This window comes from Dama dama, chromosome 5, assembly GCF_033118175.1.
Source record: "Dama dama isolate Ldn47 chromosome 5, ASM3311817v1, whole genome shotgun sequence".
NCBI classification, from domain to species: Eukaryota; Metazoa; Chordata; class Mammalia; order Artiodactyla; family Cervidae; genus Dama; species Dama dama.
In genome coordinates, this window is record NC_083685.1 from 112,445,291 (window position 1) to 112,464,249 (window position 18,959).

General features: G+C 51.3%; 1 pseudogene; it reads left to right on the forward strand.

Moving 5' to 3' along the window:
- The first annotated feature begins 4,020 nt into the window (after positions 1-4,020).
- LOC133055630 (primary amine oxidase, lung isozyme-like) lies at positions 4,021-18,671 on the forward strand (annotated as a pseudogene).
- The last annotated feature ends 288 nt before the right edge of the window (positions 18,672-18,959 follow it).

The following is an 18,959-nucleotide window of genomic DNA, read 5'->3' on the forward strand; positions in this document are numbered from 1 at the left end:
AGTTTCCTTTGCCCCTCCTGCAGTGGAAGCCCAACTTATGAACCACTGGACCACCAGGGAAGTCCCAGAGCATCATTATATTTAATGAACACTTAACACTTGGGAAAGTCAGTCTGATTAAGGTAAAATCCTACCCAAAAAGAGTTCCCTTGGTCCTTTGTGCGCGATGGGATAATTGCTTAGAGGATCCTTGTAAACTTTATACAGATAATGGTGGGATGGGAGAAAATGAAACCCCTAACAGCAACAAAAAAAGGTTTCTTGGCTCTCCCAGACAGCTTCTTTGACTAGATTTGGCAGTGAAAATGGCCAAATTTTCATTATTTCTACAGATTCTACCTGTTTTAAGGGAATCCCACCCCTGCTGGCCCCCTCCAGAAGGTTCTCTCTCAGTTATCCACTCCTCTCTCTGAACTTTAAATATTTCCCTTTTAATTGGCTCTTGACTGATCTCACTAAGTCAAATTGAAGACCCTGCCACTCGTGGGGGGGTATCTTCCCTGGGTCTGTTCCTTCCAGGTGCCATCCTCCAAGGAGAGCTCTACATTTCCAGGATCAACTTCCCCTCCCCCTGAGTCCCTGCTCATCCCATTCCCCTCCCTCTGCTAATGCAGAGACCACAGACCTTTCCAGCTGCTACTCTGGACCTCTGGGTGGCCTTGGTCCTCTCTGACTAGTCCCTACTGAAAACTCTCGCCTGATGTGACCTCCTCACATGCTGACCCCTCCGAGGGCATGCCGGCTGCTTCTCAGGCTCCTGTGCCGGCTCCTTTCCTTCTGCTCCGCCAACCAGCTCGCTCAGGCCCACACTTGAGCGTTTTCTGGCCTTTGGCCCCGGCCCTCCTCTCTCCTCTCTGCACAGTCCTCCATGGATGATCGCAGGCTCTCCTATCTTTAATGATTACTACTTGTTGTTCGACCTAAATCTCAATTTCTAGCCTAGACACTGTTCTCCCATCCCTGGAAACCCATAGAGACAATGGTCCTTTTTCTAGGCATCTATGCCGGGGCTTCCCAGGAGCACCTCAACCTCAAACTTATTGGTTTCCCCCTTAACCTTGCTGTTCTTCTTGTAGGTCCTTCTGATGAGGAAAGCCCCTCACTCACTCAAGTCACCCGTTAGAGGAAATTCCTCGGTGGTCCAGAGGTTAGGGCTCCTCCCTTCCGCTGTAGCGGTCACGGGGTCCATGCATGGTTGGGGAACTAGGATCTTACAATTTGCACTGTGGGACCAAAAAAGAAAAGTCCATAAATTACCAAGTCACCGAATGGAACTGTGTCTTTGTGTGGCCTAAGTCGCTGTGCTCTTTCTCACCCACCCACCCAGCCAATCAGACACCGAGTCCTGTCAACTCCACCCACCACACTGCTCAGACCCTCCCTTCTCTTGTCCTCCAGGTCACTGGCCTGTCTGGCCCTTTGCCTCCCGTCCAGTGTCATGGTCCCTGTCTGTCCCACATCCAAGTCCTGCTCGGAACCACAGTCAGAGCCGTGTCCCCAGATTGCAGATCGGAGTGCAGTGACCTACGTGTCCTTCCGCTGCTGGACCGGGCCTCAGAGAGAAGCTCAGGTCAGTCACCGCCTCCTGGGGCCCAGATCTGGGGGCTGGAGATGGGCTCTGGGTCCGAGGAATCAACTTACTTTGAGCATAGTCACAGAGGCTGGGGCCAATTTGTCCAAAGAGAAATAAGACCTAGTTGGGGGAACAGGACGTGTGGTCCTTTCACCTAAGTAATTCTCCAAGAGACTCTTTTTGTATTAGGATGGCTGACACGATGATTGTGAAGCCTATGATGAAAGGACATCAGAGGAGGCAATGTGTCAGCAGGACACAGAGAAGATGGGCAGGGGGCATCGTCTTCTGTACCAATTCCTCCACCAGGTCTGGCAAAATCTCTACCTCCCGCTCCATGATCATTCCCACCTTCCCTAGGAGACCTGGGATACACAGCAGAGTGGCTGTTCTTGACCTCTGCTTGGTCACACTTGTTGGGATTACTTTTACCAAGCACAGGAAAAATATTATCCATCCTCTTGATGATGCATTCTTACCAAGGAGAAGAGGCTATCACTTACAAAAGGATCCAGAATGAAGTTCATGGCCTGGAAAGGCTGGCCTTGTGGCCAGGGCTGGGTGTGACCTTAGATTCTGCTCCTCTAATTACAAAGTTCGCATGAACTGTTTCAATTTCAGAGACTGGGGCTGAAAACCCTTGAGTGGGGTGCTTGCACTGGCACGTGGACAAATGTCTCCTCAAGAAACAGAATACAGGGAAACTGTAAGGCATTAAAGATACTGGCATGGACCAGCAGTTGGAGCTATCATGAACCATAAGATACAAAAGGAGCACAAGTGTACTGCCACTTCTGAGTTGCCAAAAGAAAAAGCAGTGTATTGGGCACAATCCCTGCCCACAGCACCACTAGCAGTTGGGCAGACCACCTAAGCCAGCCCTGGGGCCCGCTCAGAGGATCTGCCCCTGCTCTTACTCCACTGACGGAACCAGTCCACGGAGGGCAAGCAAGGGAACCTGTGTTTTGTTCTTGCTCCTTCCTGCAGGAACTTGAGTACCAGGAAGGCCCTGGCTCAATTCCTCCTCCGGCCTCTTATCAATTCTACCGATGGAAGTGTCCAGGGACGCAGCTTGGTAACAAAATGAGCCATATATGGAATTTGCATATCAAAATAGAGCTGGTTGCAGAAGCAGCTGGTATCTGGAGAACATGAACTTTCTGCTGTTGATTTTCCTGGTTTTACATGTTCCCAGATTTCTGTCTTTCTGCAGTGCCTACTTTGCTTAAGACCCACACACCGCACAAGCCATCTTGACCTGATCTCTTTTGCTGTCCCACCGACTCCTGTCTCCACCTCACACCCAATACACTGACCTTGGTCATTTCCTGCCCATGCCCAGGCTGTTTCAAATTCTGTACCTTCCCAGCTTCTGATCCTTTTGGCTGGAAAGTACTGTCCATTCTCTTCCAGGCGACCTGCAAGGTCATCTAAGGAGCCTTTCGGGGGAAGTGTTCTTGGGCGTGTGCAGTTTGGAAAGGCTTCTCCCCCAGGTCCCCAGGGAAGCATGTCCCATCTCTGGGACCCTCAGGTCTCCTGGTCCTGTCAGGGCCTGGCTGCACAGAAGATGGTGTCTCCCCCACATCACCTGCCTGAGAATGGAGGTAGCTTTGTTCTCTGCCTCTGCAGTATTCTGGAAACGGTTTCCTGGGGATGAGGCTTGTGGACACCTGGGTTAAGTTCACAGTCAGGGTTCCAGACACGGTGACCTGTGATGGTCCATCGGTCCTGCTCATGGGGTCAGGAGGGGGTCTTTCTTACACTGACTGTCCCCCCACTGCATGCTCCCCTCCAGTGACTCAGGGAGCTCAGCCCTTCAGTCCCCCAGCTCCTCCCTGGTGCTTTGGGTTCTCAGCATGACTCTGCAGGCTCCTGTGGGTGCCTGTAGGATTCTGGTTGATGGGTGAGCAGAGGACAGTGATGAGGGCTTCTCAACTAGAGGAAGGAAGGAGCACATCCTCTGGAGTGTTGTGCTCAGGTGTGTTTTGCATACAGGCATGTAGCCAGGTGAAAATTTGGGCCTGGAGCAGGAAGGAAGAGCCCAAGGACAGTCCCTTTCTGTCCCCATCACATCTCTGTCTTTTCTCTCCAGCTGTGTACTCAAACCCAGCCCTCCCCCACTTTGTGCTCTAACCTTGAACCTGAGTGTTTGATTTGGAACAGGAAGACAGAGGCTGACATGGGCCACTTAAAAAGCAGATTCCTACCTCAGCCCCATTTCCCGAACTGAGTTAACCGCTGCCCCCACCCCACCCTCCACTCCCTGCCAACTCTCTGTTCTTGGCTGCTTGTCTTGAATGTACCCATCATGCCATCTCCCAGAAGCACCACCCAGAGCCAGGAACTTCGAGACACTAAGGAAGCAGTGTGCACCCAGTTCTGTCTGTCCATGTGTCTATCTTGCATGCTGCATTCTGATTCAAGAGCCTGAAGAGTCAGGAGTTTTAGTGATGCTCATCTTCAATTTTCTGTCCTTGTGGGCTCTTCTGGTGATGGGCAGGAAGGAAGGTGGTTCTGGGAGTGAGGAGCAAGCTGGAAAGCAACATCATCCCTGCCTGCCTCCCCGCTGCCCCTCCGGATCCCCCAGTGTCCAGCCCTGGTCACAACCTGACCAGAGCCAGCTGTTTGCAGACCTGAGCCGAGAAGAGGTGACAGCTGTGACGTCTTTCATGAGCTCGAAACTGGGGCTAGACTTGGTGGGTGCAGCCCAGGTCCAACCCTCAGACAGTTGTGTCCTGTCAGTAGAACTGCAGCTGCCCCCCAAGGCTGCAGCCCTGGCCCACCTGGACAGGGGGAGTCCCCCACCTGCCCGGGAGGCACTGGCCATCGTCTTCTTTGGCGGACAACCCCAGCCCAATGTGACTGAGCTGGTGGTGGGGCCGCTGCCCCAGCCGTCCTACATGCGGGATGTGACCGTGGAGCGTCATGGGGGCCCCTGCCCTATTACCGACGCCCTGTGCTTCCCCTAGAGTCCCTGGATATAGATCAGATGATGTTAGTGCTGCTGTTCCTATGCCCAATGAGGACAGAAACTGTTGACTCAGCTCCCCATGGTGTGCAGTCAGGGGACAGGTCCACCTGGTTTGGCCTCTACTATGACATCAGAAAAGGTAGGTCTTAGCTGCACCCTGTGGGGCTGGCGCTGCTAGTAGACCACAAGGCTCTGGACCCTGCCCAGTGGACCATCCAGAAGGTGTTCTTTCAGGGTTGCTACTATGAAAGTCTGGCCCAGTTGGAGGCGCAGTTTTAAGCTGGCCAGGTGAATATGGTGGTGATCCCTGACAATGGCACAGGTGAGTCCTGGTTCCTGAAGTCCCAGATGCCCCCGGGTCCAAATCCACCTCTGCAGTTCCATCCTCAGGGCCCCTGCTCACTGTCCAGAGCAATCAAGTGGCCTCCTTATGTGGACTTTCTCCTTTGGCCTCAGAGCTTTCAGTGGTACTAGGATTTTGACGTTCGATTCCAAAGAGAACAGTGTGGGCTTCTTCCTGCAACCCTACAACTTCTTTGATTAGGAGCCCTTCATCAATTCTTCTGACTCTGTCAATTCCAGGAAGTCCAGGATGGTGGGTCCTACAAGGTCAACTCCCTGGCTTTCCTGCCTAAGGCTCGTGCCTGTGCCCCTGATCTCCCTGCCTTCTCCCACGGGGGTTTCTTCCACAACTAGGTGTTCCCTGGGATGGGGAATGTGACTGTGACTCCAGGGTCTGGGAGTGTGGGGAGAAAGCCAGGAACTGGGGAGCCTGAGCCCTCTTCTCCCTCCTCACACCCCAGGGTCCTCTCTCTCGTCCATCGTCCTCCCTTGCTTCCCGCCTCGCCAGGATCATCCTGAAGCTATGCTGCCTGAATCTGGGGCTTCTCAGCTCTGTTCACCCCAACCTGCTGGGTTCCTGTCACAGAGGAGAGGAATGGTCAGCCGAGAGTCTGGAGTCATGGTTACACCTTTCCAGAAGACTCTTCGGTTTGGTGTTTTTCATTTTCTTTTCTTTTGTCTTTGCTTTCTAGTTTCCCCAAATCATTTTAGGCCATGCCAGGTCTCTCCTGAGACTCCCCAGTCCTCACATGGGAGGACAGGATGGGGGCTCTCTCGGGATGGTTGCCTAGAGGCCCTGGGCAGGGTTCCTGGCAGGCTTGTGAATCCAGGAGTCCAGCTGGAAGGGGCTCTTTGGCCCATGTTTCCTCTCATCCTGGTCCTCCTTCTATCTCTTCCTTCTTGCCTCGCCTCCTCCTGTTCTTACCTATTCTCATAACCTGGGATTTACCTCCCGGCCCTGAGGGGATGTTCCTCAGCTCTCATTTTTCAACTCTGGTCTGGTCTCCTGACTCTAGGCCTGTGGAAATCTGAAAACGCAAGGGACATCCAGCTTGAGAGGACAGTCCCCATCTGTCTCCCTGTGTCTGGGAGCTGCCCCTTCCCCCAGTCCTGGGGCAGGGTGTCTCCCCCATGGTTCTTTCTGCCCATCTGTATGGGCCTGCGTGGCACCCTCTTGCAGAGGATGGTCGTGGAGACAGCAGCAGCTCTCGTAGCACTGGAGGTGGCTCTGTGGGCGTAGTGGTGATGAGGAGGGGTCACTTTGTGCCAGGTGTGTGGTGTGACCAGTGTCCTCTGAACTTGGCAATAGCCAACACGGGAGACTGGGTGAGCGCCAAGGGTGAGAAGCAGAAAGACCAGTCACACCATGCCACGGGGCCAGGGGCTGACCAATCACGTGTGAGCATGCAAATGAGCCAGGGCCTCTGGGGGTGGAGCCTCCCCCTCAGGCTGTCCCTACAGGATCCGGGGTCTCTCCACCAATGTCCAGAGATTGGACATAATAGAACTGTCCTTCCCTAGGAGATTTGTTAAGTAGGTTCTAATACAGCTTGACAAAGCAATACTCCGCAGCTATAAAACTGTATCTTTGTATAGACATTACTCTTCTAAAGAGCAAGGCAATGCACAGAATTGTGTACCAGGCACCTCCATTTGTGTTTTATGGGGGAGGATCATATAAATCCATATTTTCATGTCTTTTAGATGCATATTCTGAAGACACGGGTAACACTGGTTGCCTCTGTGAAGAGGAACCAGGAGGTAGGGACTTGGGAGGTGGAGACTTGATACTACATATCCTTTTGTACATTTTGAATTCTGAACCATGTGACTGTATTATCTATTCATTTATTATTATTCAAAGAATAAATGGGGCTAAGTAGTTTCTGACTTCATTCTTTAAAGTAACTTGTCTTTTTCTTGCCTGGAAAATCCCATGGATGGAGGAGCCCGATAGGCTACAGTCCACGGGGTGGCAGAGTTGGACACAACTGAGCGTCTTCACTTTCAGGGTGGGGGAGGGTACTCTGCCCAGGGACTCAATTACTTCAAGTGTTTGAGACCCAGAGAAATGGGTGTGGCCTCTGTGCTTACTGGCTCAATCATGGCCAACTCTTTGTGACCCCATGGACTGTAGCCTACCAGGCTCCTCCATGGATGGAATTCTCCAGGTAAGAATACTGGAGTGTATTGCCTTTTCCTTCTCCAGGGAAACTTCCTGACCCACGGAGAGAACCTGGGTCTCCTGCATTGCAGAGAGGTGTGGCCTCTGGTGACCCCTTTGCCTCTTCTTGCCTGTATATCTCCAAGAAAAAATATTAAATGTCAAGAAATCTCTTTTGCCATCCCTTGCTCACTCTCCCTGTCTGCCTCACTTCCAAGAGGGGGAGTGAGAGGCAATGGGGAGGGGTGGAAGCCAAGGTAGGGCTGGGCATTGAGGGACAGGAAACAGATTTCAGATGCTGCTCAGCTTCTGACCTGAGGGAGACCATATCCAGGGAGCACAGAAGCTTCTGCTCCCTTCTGTCCTGCTCCAAGCCCAGGTTCACTTCTGGGTCACCAGTGGATGGAGGTAAGCTGATCAGAAGCAAGCTTCCAAAGAACAGGGAGAAAGCCCTCAGTCAGGAGAGAGGGCCAGTGCTGGGTGGGTGAATTTATAACATGACCTGAAAAAGAAAAAACAAAAAACATGACCTGAAATGAAAGTCAGAGTGACAGAGGACAGAGAAAGAGGAAAAGGAGAAGCTAAAGACTGAGACAAGGAGAAATATCAATGCTGTTGCCGCTGTGGCTCTGATACTGACTTGATGCCTCTTCTTTCTTTTTTATTTTTTTCCCATTTATTTTTATTAGTTGGAGGCTAATTACCTTACAATATTGTAGTGGTTTTTGCCATACATTGACATGAATCAGCCATGGATTTACATGTGTTCCCCATTCCGATCCCCCCTCTCCCCTCCCTCCCCATCCCATCCCTCTGGGTCTTCCCAGTGCACTATCCCCAAGCACTTGTCTCGTGCATCCAACCTGGACTGGTGATCTGTTTCACACTTGATAATATACATGTTTCAATGCTATTCTCTCAGATCATCCCACCCTCGCCTTCTCCCGCAGAGTCCAAAAGTCTGTTCTATACATCTGTGTCTCTTTTTCTGTCCTGCATATAGGGTTATCATTACCATCTTTTAAAATTCCATATATATGTGTTAGTGTACTGTATTGGTGTTTATCTTTCTGCCTTACTTCACTCTGTATAATGGGCTCCAGTTTCGTCCATCTCATTAGAACTGATTCAAATGTATTCTTTTTAATGGCTGAGTAATATTCCATAGTGTGTATGTACCATAGCTTTCTTATCCATTCATCTGCTGATGGGCATCTAGGTTGCTTCCATATCCTGGCTATTATAAACAGTGCTGTGATGAACATTGGGGTACACGTGTCTGTTTCGGATCTGGTTTCCTTGGTATATATGCCCAGGAGTGGGATTGCTGGGTCATATGGCAGTTCTATTTCCAGTTTTTTAAGGAATCTCCACACTGTTCTCCATAGTGGCTGTACTAGTTTGCATTCCCACCAACAGTGTAAGAGGGTTCCCTTTTCTCTACAACCTCTCCAGCATTTATTGCTTGTAGACTTTTGGATAGCAGCCATTCTGACTGGCGTGTAGTGGTACCTCATTGTGGTTTTGATTTGCATTTCTCTGATAATGAGTGATGTTGGATGCCTCTTCTTTCTCTGACTTGAGTCATTGAACTTCTCCACCACACGCTTATGCGGTTCTCTCCACCTCCTCCTGGCTCCAGTGCTGGAGGCAAAAGGAAGAAAGAAATGTGGTATCCACCCCTCTCCCACCCTGGTTGAATAAGTTGCAAGTCATCGCCTTGAGTGCCATGTCCAGACCAAGGCTGTGAGTGTAGGCACGTAGTGAGTGTGCCTGTGAGTGTGAATGGATGCTCGCTTAGAGCTTTTTTAAAGTTTGTTGTCACGGTTTTTTTTTTTTGTCTTAATATTTTTCTTTCTTTTTTTCTTTGACTGTGCTGGGTCTTAGTTGTGGCAGGAAGGATCTTCACTCTTAGCTGTAGCATGTGGGATCTAGTTCCCCAGCCAGGGATCCTACCAAGGCCCCCTGCACTGGGAGCAGGGGAGTGTTACCCACTGGACCATCCGAGAAGTCCCACAGCATTGCTATATTTAGGAGCACTTACCACCTGGCAAAAATGGGCTCAATAAAGGACAGAAAGTGGTATGGACCTAACAGAAGCAGAAGATATTAAGAAGAGGTGGCAAGAATACACAGAAGAACTGTACAAAAAAGATCTTCACGACCCAGATAATCACAATGATGTGATCACTCACCTAGAGCCAGACATCCTGGAATGTGAAGTCAAGTGGGCCTTAGAAAGCATCACTATGAACAAAGCTAGTGGAGGTGATGGAATTCCAGTTGAGCTATTTCAAATCCTGAAAGATGATGCTGTGAAAGTGCTGCACTCAATATGCCAGCAAATTTGGAAAACTCAGCAGTGGCCACAGGACTGGAAAAGGTCAGTTTTCATTCCAATTCCTAAGAAAGGCAATCCTAAAGAATGCTCAAACTACCGCACAATTGCACTCATCTCACACACTAGTAAGGTAATGCTCAAAATTCTCCAAGCCAGGCTTCAGCAATATGTGAACTGAGAACTTCCAGATGTTCAAGCTGGTTTTAGAAAAGGCAGAGAAACCAGAGATCAAATTGCCAGTATCCGCTGGATCATCAAAAAAGCAAGAGAGTTCCAGAAAAACATCTATTTCTACTTTATTGACTACGCCAAAGCCTTCAACTGTGTGGATCACAATAAACTGTGGGAAATTCTGAAAGAGATGGGAATACCAGACCACCTGACCTGCCTCTTGAGAAACCTGTATGCAAGTCAGGAAGCAACAGTTAGAACTGGACATGGAACAACAGACTAGTTCCAGATAGGAAAAGGAGTACGTCAAGGCTGTATATTGTCACCCTGCTTATTTAACTTATATGCAGAGTACATCATGAGAAATGCTGGGCTGGAAGAAGCACAAGCTGGAATCAAGATTGCCAGGAGAAATATCAATAACCTTAGATTTGCAGATGACACAACCCTTATGGCAGAAAGTGAAGAACTAAAAAGCCTCTTGATGAAAGTGAAAGAAGAGAGTGAAAAAGTTGGCTTAAAACTCAACATTCAGAAAACTAAGATCATGGCATCTGGTCCCATCACCTCATGGGAAATAGATGGGGAGACAGTGGAAACAGTGTCAGACTTTATTTTTGGGGGCTCCAAAATCACTGCAGGTGGTGACTGCAGCCATGAAATTAAAAGACACTTACTCCTTGGAAGGAAAGTTATGACCAACCTAGATAGCATATTAAAAAGCAGAGACATTACTTTGCCAACAAAAGTCCATCTGGTCAAGGCTATGGTTTTTCCAGTGGTCATGTATGGATGTGAGAGTTGGAATGTGAAGAAAGCTGAGTGCTGAAAAATTTATGCTTTTGAGCTATGGTATTGGAGAAGACTCTTGATTGAGAGTCCCTTGGACTGCAAGGAGATCCAATCACAGTCCATCCTGAAGGAGATCAGTCCTGAGTGTTCATTGGAAGGTCTGATGCTGAAGCTGCAATTCCAATACTTTGGCCACCTCATGCAAAGAGTTGACTCATTGGAAAAGACCCTGATGCTGGGAGGGATTGGGGGCAGGAGGAGAAGGGGACGACAGAGGATGAGACGGCTGGATGGCATCACCGACTCAATGGACATGAGTTTGAGTAAACTCCGGGAGTTTGGAGGCCTGGCGTGCTGCGATTCATGGGGTCGCAAAGAGTCGGATACGACTGAGCGACTGAACTGAACTGAACTGAACCACCTAACAGATTCAGTTACTGATTAAGGTAAAATCCCAGCCAAAAATCAGTAGTAGTTTGTGCGGTGATGAGATATTAATAATTATGTAGAAGATCCTTACATAGTTTATACAGTGCTTGGTGGGTTTGGAAAAAGGAGATACCCCTAACCAAATAAAAAAGGTATATGAAGTCCTGCTGACAGCTTCTCTGATGAGACTTAGTGAGAATCCCCAGTACTCTTGCCAAGAGAATCTGATGGACAGAGGAGTTTGACAGGCTACAGTCCATAGGGTCGAGAAGAGTTGGACACAACTGAATCGACTTAGTACAGCACATGTCAGTGAGGATGGGCTCATAAATTCTACAGCCTGTTTACTTGTTTTAAGGGGAAACCCATCCCTCCAGCTGCTCCCAAAAGGTTCTCTCTCAGTTATCCAACCCCTTCCCTGAACTTTAAATCTCTCCCTCTTGACTGGCTCTTGATTCTCATCTCGTTAAGTCTCTGCCAGGACCCCGACTCTCCAGGGCAGGGTCTTCCCTTAGCTTGTACCTCCCAGATGCCTTCCTCCAAGGAGAGTTCTACTTTTCCCACCTCCAACTTCCCTTCCCCACCCAGTTCCTCCTCTTCCCACTCTCTTCCCTCTGCTGATGCAGAAGCACAGGCCCTTCCAGTCTCCACTTTCTGGACTTCTGGGTGGCATTGGTCTTCTCTGAATAGTCCCTACTGAAAACTCTTGCCTGTCATGAACTCCTCACTCTCTGACTTCTCCAAGGGCAAGCCGGGTGCTTCTCAGCCTCTTATGCTGGGTCCTTTGCCTCGGCTCTGCCCACCAACCTGCTCAGCCTGACACATGGGCATCTTCTCGACTCTGGCCCTGCTCCTCCTCTCTCCCCTCTGCAGAGTCCTCCCTGGGTGATCTCAGGCTTCCTATCTTTCTGCATTAGTCGCTCAGTCATGTCGAACTCTTTGCCATTCCATAGACTCGAGCCTGCCAGGCTCCTCTGTCCATGGAATTCTCCAGGCAAGAATACTGGAGTGGGTGGTCATTTCTTTCTCTGGGGAATCTTCACAACCCAGGCATGAAACCCAGGCCTCACACATCACAGGCAATATCATCTGAGCCAATGACTATATTTTGTTGTTTGACACAAACCTCTATTTCTAGCCTAGAGCCTGTTCTCCGACCCTTGAAACCCTTAGACCCAATGGCCCTTTTTCTGGGCATCTATGCTGGGGCTTCCCACAGGAACCTCAACCTCAAACTTCTTGGATTCCTCCTTAAACTTTCTGCTCTTCTTGTAGGTCCTTCATCTGAAGAAAGCCCCTCACCCTCCCAAGTCACTCAATGGAAACTTGGTGTCCTTCTGTCACCAGAGTCTGTATACTTTCTCACATAACAGCTCAACCAGACACTGAATCCTGTCAACACCACCGGCCACATTGCTCAGATTCCTCTTTTCTTCTCTGTCCTGAGGTCACCGGCCTCATCTGACCCTCTGCTTCCTGTCGGTGTCCTCGCTTCTGTCTTTCACACACTCGGTGCTCTCTCAGCATTGAAGCCAGAGCTGTACCCCTGGAATGCAGATCAGGGTGCAGTGACCTGGGCATCTGGAGGGGTTACAGGGGCCTCATGGAGACTCTGGGACAGCAGCCAGGCTCAGGAACCACATTCTGGGGCCCAGCCTGGGGACTAAGGATGCAGCCTAGCTCCAAGGTATCGAGTCACCTTCAGCACATTTACACAGGCTGCGGGCAAGTTTGTCCAAAGGGAAATAAGACTTACTGGAGGAAGCAGGATGTGTAGCTCCTTTCCCCTGAGTAATTGTCCAACAGGAACACCTTTAAACAGAAGTTTACAGTGTGTGACATGATGATTGTGTAGCCTAGGATGACACAAATTCAGGGGAAGCAATGTGACAGCAAGATGTTTCTAGAGAAGGTGGGCAGAGGGGGCACCTTCTTCTATATCAGTTCCTCCTCAAGGTCAGGCCAAAGCTCTCCCTCCCACTCCCTGGTCATTACTCCCTCTCCTCAGGAGACCTGGGGATTCCCCACCAGAGTGGACATTCTTGTTCTGTGATTGGTAACACTGGTCGAGATGTAAAAAAGTGTTCCTATTGACAATGTGTTCTGAGCTGGAAGGAAACACCATCACTTATGAAAGGATCCATAATGAAGTTCCTGGGCTGGAAAGGCTTGCCATGGAGCCAGGGCCGGGTTTGACCTTCGATTCTGTCCCCCCTTTATTACAAAGTCCACATGAACCATTTCAAACTGAGACAGGCTAGGGCCTGAGACCCTGTACTGGAATGCTTGCACTTGGCACCTGGACAAATATCTCCTTGAGCAACTGAATACAAAAAAACTGTAACAGACTAAAAATATCTGCAAGCACTGGGCAGTCCGGGCAGTTATGATCAACGAGATACAAAAAAGACAGAAATGTATTGCTGCTTCTGAGATGAAAGGAGAAGAGCGGGTATTGGGCATGACCCCTGCACACAGCACCACCAAAGGGGTGGGCAGACCACCTAAGCCAGCCCTCAGTCCGCTCCACGGATCTGCCCCCACTCTGACTCCACTGAATGGACCAGGCCACAGAGGGCAAGCAAGGGAACCTCTGTTTTGTTCTTGTTCTTTCCTGTAGCAGCTTGAGGATCAGTTAACTCTCACTTGATTTACCCCACTGGCCTCTTTATTAATTCAATTGCTGCAAGAGTCCGAGGCCGCAGGTTGGTCACAAAATGACCCGTATGTGGAATTTGCATATCAAAATAGAGCAGGTTGCAGAAGCAGCTGGTATCTGGAGAACCTGACCTTTCTGAGGTTGATTTCCCTGGTTTCACATGTGCCTAGATTTCTGTCTTTCTGCAGTGCCTACTTTGCTTAAGACCCACACACTGCACAAGCCTTCCTGACCTGATCTCTTCTGCTGTCCCACCGACTCCTGTCGCCACCTCACACCCAAAACCCTGACCTTGGCCAATACCTGCCCATGTGAGGTGTTTCAAGTTCTGTACCTTTGCACCTTCTGATGCTTTTGGCTGGGATGTACTGTCCCTTCTCCTCCAGGCAAACATACTCTGTCTGCAAGGTCATCTAAGGTGGCTTCTGGGGAAAGTGGCCTTGGACGTGTCCAGGCGGGAAAGGAGTTTCCCCCAGGTCACCAGGGAAGCACGTCCATCTCTGGACCTTCAGGCTCTCCTGGTTCCCTCATACCTGGCTGCACAGAAGATGGTGTCTCCCTCACATCCCCTGCCTGACAATGGAGATGGCTTTGCTCTCTGCATTTTCAGCATTCTGGAAAAGGCTTTCCTGGGGATGAAGTTTGTGGACAGCTAGGTTAAGTTCACATCCAGATTATTATGCACCCTGACATCTGATGTGGTCCCTCAGCTCTGCTCAAGGGATGGGGGTCCCTATAAACTGCAGCTTCCCACCCCCTCCAGCTTCTGACTGGCTTCACTCCCCTCAGGCTCCCCTCTAGTGCCTCAGGGAGCTCAGGACCTCCAAGATGTTGACCTGGCTCAGCTCTTCAGCCCCCCAGCTCCCTACAGGTGATCGGTGTTCTCAGCATGACTCTCCAGGCTCCCATGCATGCCAGTAGGTTTCTGATTGTCACATGGGAGCCCCACAGAGGGCTTCATGGACCAGAGGAAGGAAGATGGAATCTGGCTGGATGGCTGAACACAGGGCAGTTTTGCTTGCAGCCATGTAGCAAGGAGCAAGGTTCCATCGAGAGAGTGGAAAATATCCCCAGGACCCATGACTTCTACCATGCCTTCCCTCCAGCTGTGTCTCCCATATCCATCCCTCCCCCATTCTGTGAAGCTGAGTGTTTGATTTGAAACAGGAGGACAGCGTCTGACATGGCCACTTAAAATTCAGGTTATAACCTCAGGTGCATCTTCTGAGCCTGGCCTGATCACTGCCACACCCCAACCTCCAAACACTGCCAATCCTCTTTCGTTGGCTGCTTGTCCTTAGGGTACATATAACACGCTGACCCGAAGCACAACTCAAAGACAGGAACCTACAGACACTGAGGGAGGCTTGTGCACCCAGTTCTGTCGGTCTGTCCATGATGCATGCTGCATTCCAAATCAAGAGCCTGAAGACAGCCAGAGCTTTAGTGATGTTCTTCATTTTTCTGTCCTTGTGGGCTCTTCTGGTGATGGGCAGGGAGGAAGGTCCTGCTGGGAGTGAGAAGGGAGTTGGGAAGCAATGTCATCACAGCCTGCCTCCATGCTGCCCCTCCGGATCCCCCAGTGCCCAGCCCTGGACACAGCCAAACCAGAGCCAGCCGTTTGCAGACCTGAGCCGAGAAGAGCTGACAGCTGTGATGAGCTTCCTGACCCAGAAGCTGGGGCCAGACCTGGTGGATGCACGCCAGGCCCGACCCTCAGACAACTGCATCTTCTCAGTAGAGCTGCAGCTGCCCCCCAAGGCTGCAGCCCTGGCCCACCTGGACAGGGGGAGCCCCCCACCTGCCCGGGAGGCACTGGCCATTGTCTTCTTTGGCGGACAACCCCAGCCCAATGTGACTGAGCTGGTGGTGGGGCCGCTGCCCCAGCCCTCCTACATGCGGGATGTGACCGTGGAGCGTCATGGGGGGCCCCTGCCCTATTACCGACGCCCTTTGCTTCTCCGAGAGTCCCTGGACATAGACCAGATGATCTTTGACAGAGAGCTGCCCCAGGCTGCTGGTGTCCTCCAGCACTGCTGCTCCTACAAACAAGGAGGAAGGAACCTAGTGATCTTGACCACAGCTCCCCGTGGCGTGCAATCAGGGGACAGGACCACCTGGTTTGGCCTCTACTACAACATTTCAGGATTTGGGGTCTACCTGCACCCTGTGGGGTTGGAGCTGCTGGTAGATCACAAGGCTCTGGATCCTGCCCAGTGGACCATCCAGAAGGTGTTCTTTCAAGGCTGCTACTATGAGAGTCTGGCCCAGCTGGAGGAGCAGTTTGAGGCTGGCCAGGTGAATGTGGTGGTGATCCCAGACAATGGCACAGGTGGGTCCTGGTCCCTCAAGTCCCAGGTGCCCCCGGGTCCCATTCCACCTCTGCAGTTCCATCCTCAGGGCCTCCGCTTCAGTGTCCAGGGCAGTCAAGTGGCCTCCTCATTGTGGACTTTCTCCTTTGGCCTCGGAGCTTTCAGTGGTCTTAGGATCTTTGACGTTCGATTCCAGGGAGAACGGCTGGCTTATGAGATCAGCCTGCAAGAGGTCCTGGTTGCCTATGGTGGGAATACCCCAGTAGGAATGGTGAGCCACTTTATGGATCGAGGCTTTGGTATGGGCAAGTTCGCCACGCCCCTGACCCGCGGCGTCGACTGCCCCTATCTGGCCACCTATGTGGACTGGCACTTCCTTCTGGAGTCCCAAGCCCCCAGGACCCTACACGATGCCTTTTGTGTGTTTGAGCAGAACGAGGGCCTGCCCCTGAGGCGACACCACTCAGATGTGTTTTCTCACTATTTTGGGGGTCTTGCGGAGACAGTGCTGGTCTTAAGATCTGTGACGACCTTATTCAACTATGACTATGTGTGGGATGTGATCTTTCACTCCAATGGGGCCATTGGAGTCAAATTGCATGCCACGGGCTTCATCAACTCCGTGTTCCACTTTGGTGCTGCCAGACGCTATGGAAACCAGGTTCGGGAGAACACACTGGGCAATGTCCACACTCACAGTGCACACTACAAGGTGGATTTGGATGTGGGAGGTAAGACACCCTGGAGAGGTAAGGATTGCAGTAGAGGGGCCTGGAAGATGGGCGATGTCTTTGGGTGAGAGATGGGAAGCAAGGGACACACTCAGTCTGGCGTTACCTTTGGCTTCTACACTAAAGCCAGGCTCAGGCAGACTCCACATGGGGCAGGGCAGCCACCTGACTAACTCTTGCTCCTCCCTTCTCCCCGCTCCATTCCCACAGGACTGGAGAACTGGGTCTGGGCTGAGGACATGGCTTTTGCCCCCACGGCGATACCCTGGAGCCCGGAGCACCAGACACAGAGGCTGCAGGTGACACGGAAGCAGCTGGAGACGGAGGAGCAGGCCGCCTTCCCCCTGGGAGGGGCCTCCCCTCGCTATCTGTACCTGGCCAGCAAGCAGAACAACAAGTGGGGGCACCCTCGGGGCTACCGCATCCAGATGATCGGTGTCCCTGTGGAGCCACTGCCCCAGAACAGCCCTTTGGAGAGAGCCGTCAGCTGGGGGAGGTGGGTGGGGTGCATTTTTGGAGGGGGTGGCTGCAATGAGAAGAGTGTTGGGAGGGGCATTTAGGAACCCAGTTCAAATTGTACACGAGGTCAGTAAGAGCCCAAAACATATTTCCTGGTTATCAAAAGGCCCACAGTGAATACACACCGCCCAAGTGGGAAAAGTCTTTTCCATTTTGGTGGGGCCATGTTGTAAAATTGAAAAGGATGTACAGATATACATGGAAAGGTGTTAGGCCACCCACTAGAGTGACATCGAGTGACTGTAGAGAGGGGAAACCTAACATCCATGGGCTCAGCTCCCTTCCATGAGATCAAGCACCAGGACAGGGACAGGGACCATGGACCCCTGACCAGAGCATCTCTAGGTACCAGCTGGCCGTGACCCAGAGGAAGGAGACAGAGCCCAGCAGCTCCAGTGTCTTCAATCAGAATGACCCCTGGACTCCCACCGTGGACTTTGCTGACTTCATCAACAACGAGACCATTGCTGGAAAGGTCAGCTGACTGCGGGAGATGAGGGAGGAGTGGCGGACACAGAGATCAGCCCCACCTTCTCTTGGGGTGAGGGCCTGAAAATTCGTGATCACCTGAAGGGTTAGAGCTGACTCCTGCTTCTGTGCTTTTGTGGATCTGCTCATTACTTGTGAAGGGAAACTTCCTAAGCTGGGAGTTCATCTGCAGACCCTGGCTGAGGCTCCAGCCTTTCCTGGAGAGGCGGCAGTTCTCTGTCTCTGCTCTGTGGACTGAGTCCTTTAAGGGCCCCAGGATTCAGAAGGGCTGGAATGAGCAGGGAAGACTACATCTGTTATACCTTAAACTTCTCCGCTTCTGTCTTCACCACCAAAGGGTTAATTTCTAAATGCCAGCCTTTTCTGTCAACCACACTCTTTCATTCTCCTCCTCTCAGTTATTGTTTGGAAACTCCCGCAGTGTCGGGCAGGTGCTGAAGTAGCCTGTGGGTGTCATCATTTCTCTTGGGATAGGTAGGCTGATGACGATGTGATAGGAAATGTCAGAGATGGCAGCTGCAGCCTGAAATAGTGGAGCCTGGTGTTGCTCCTAGTATGAAGTTGATTCTTTATGCTTTGACTTCTGGGCTACTATGAAAAAGCATATAGATGTTAAAACCCTCTTGAGTGATGGTGAGCTCCCAAAGTGAATCCTGTGGGAGGCAGAGTTGTCCTAGCAGCACCAGGCCTCATGACCCTCTTTCTTCCCCTGCTAGGACTTGGTGGCCTGGGTGACAACCGGTTTCCTGCACATCCCACATGCAGAGGACATTCCCAACACCGTGACAGTGGGGAACAGTGGGGGGTTCATTCTGAGACCCTACAACTTCTTTGACGAGGACCCCTCCATCAATTCTGCTGACTCCATCTACTTCCGGGAAGACCAGGATGCTGGGTCCTGTGAGGTCAACTCCCTGGCTTGCCTGCCCCAGGTTGCTGCCTGTGCCCCTGACCTCCCTGCCTTCTCCCACGGGGGCTTCTCCCCCTAGGTGTTCCCTGGGATGGGGAAGGTGGCTGGGGCCCCATGGCCAGGGAATGTGGGGAGAAGAAGGGCTGGGAGCTGGGGAGTCTGTGCCCTCGTCTTCCTCTTCACCCTCCAGGGTCCTTTCCCTTGCCTTCCCCTCCCTGCTGGGAGCATCCTGAGTCTCTGCTGCCTGAGACAGGGGCTTCTCAGCTCTGTGGACCCCAAGCTGCTGGGTTCCTGTCACAGAGAGAGAGGAATGGCCCGTGGGGAGTCTGGAATGATTATTAAACCTTTCCAATCGCCTCCTGGTTTTTGTGTGTTTTGTTTTGTTTTTCCTTTTGTCTGGTTTCCTGCACTCTCAAAGCTTTTTAGGCCATGCCAGGTCTCTCCTGAGACTCCCCAGTCCTCACGTGGGAGAGGTGGATGGTGGCTCTCTAAGGGGGTGGCCGCCGACAGGCTTCCTGCCAGGATTGTGAAGCCAGCAGTCCAGTTGGAAGAGGCT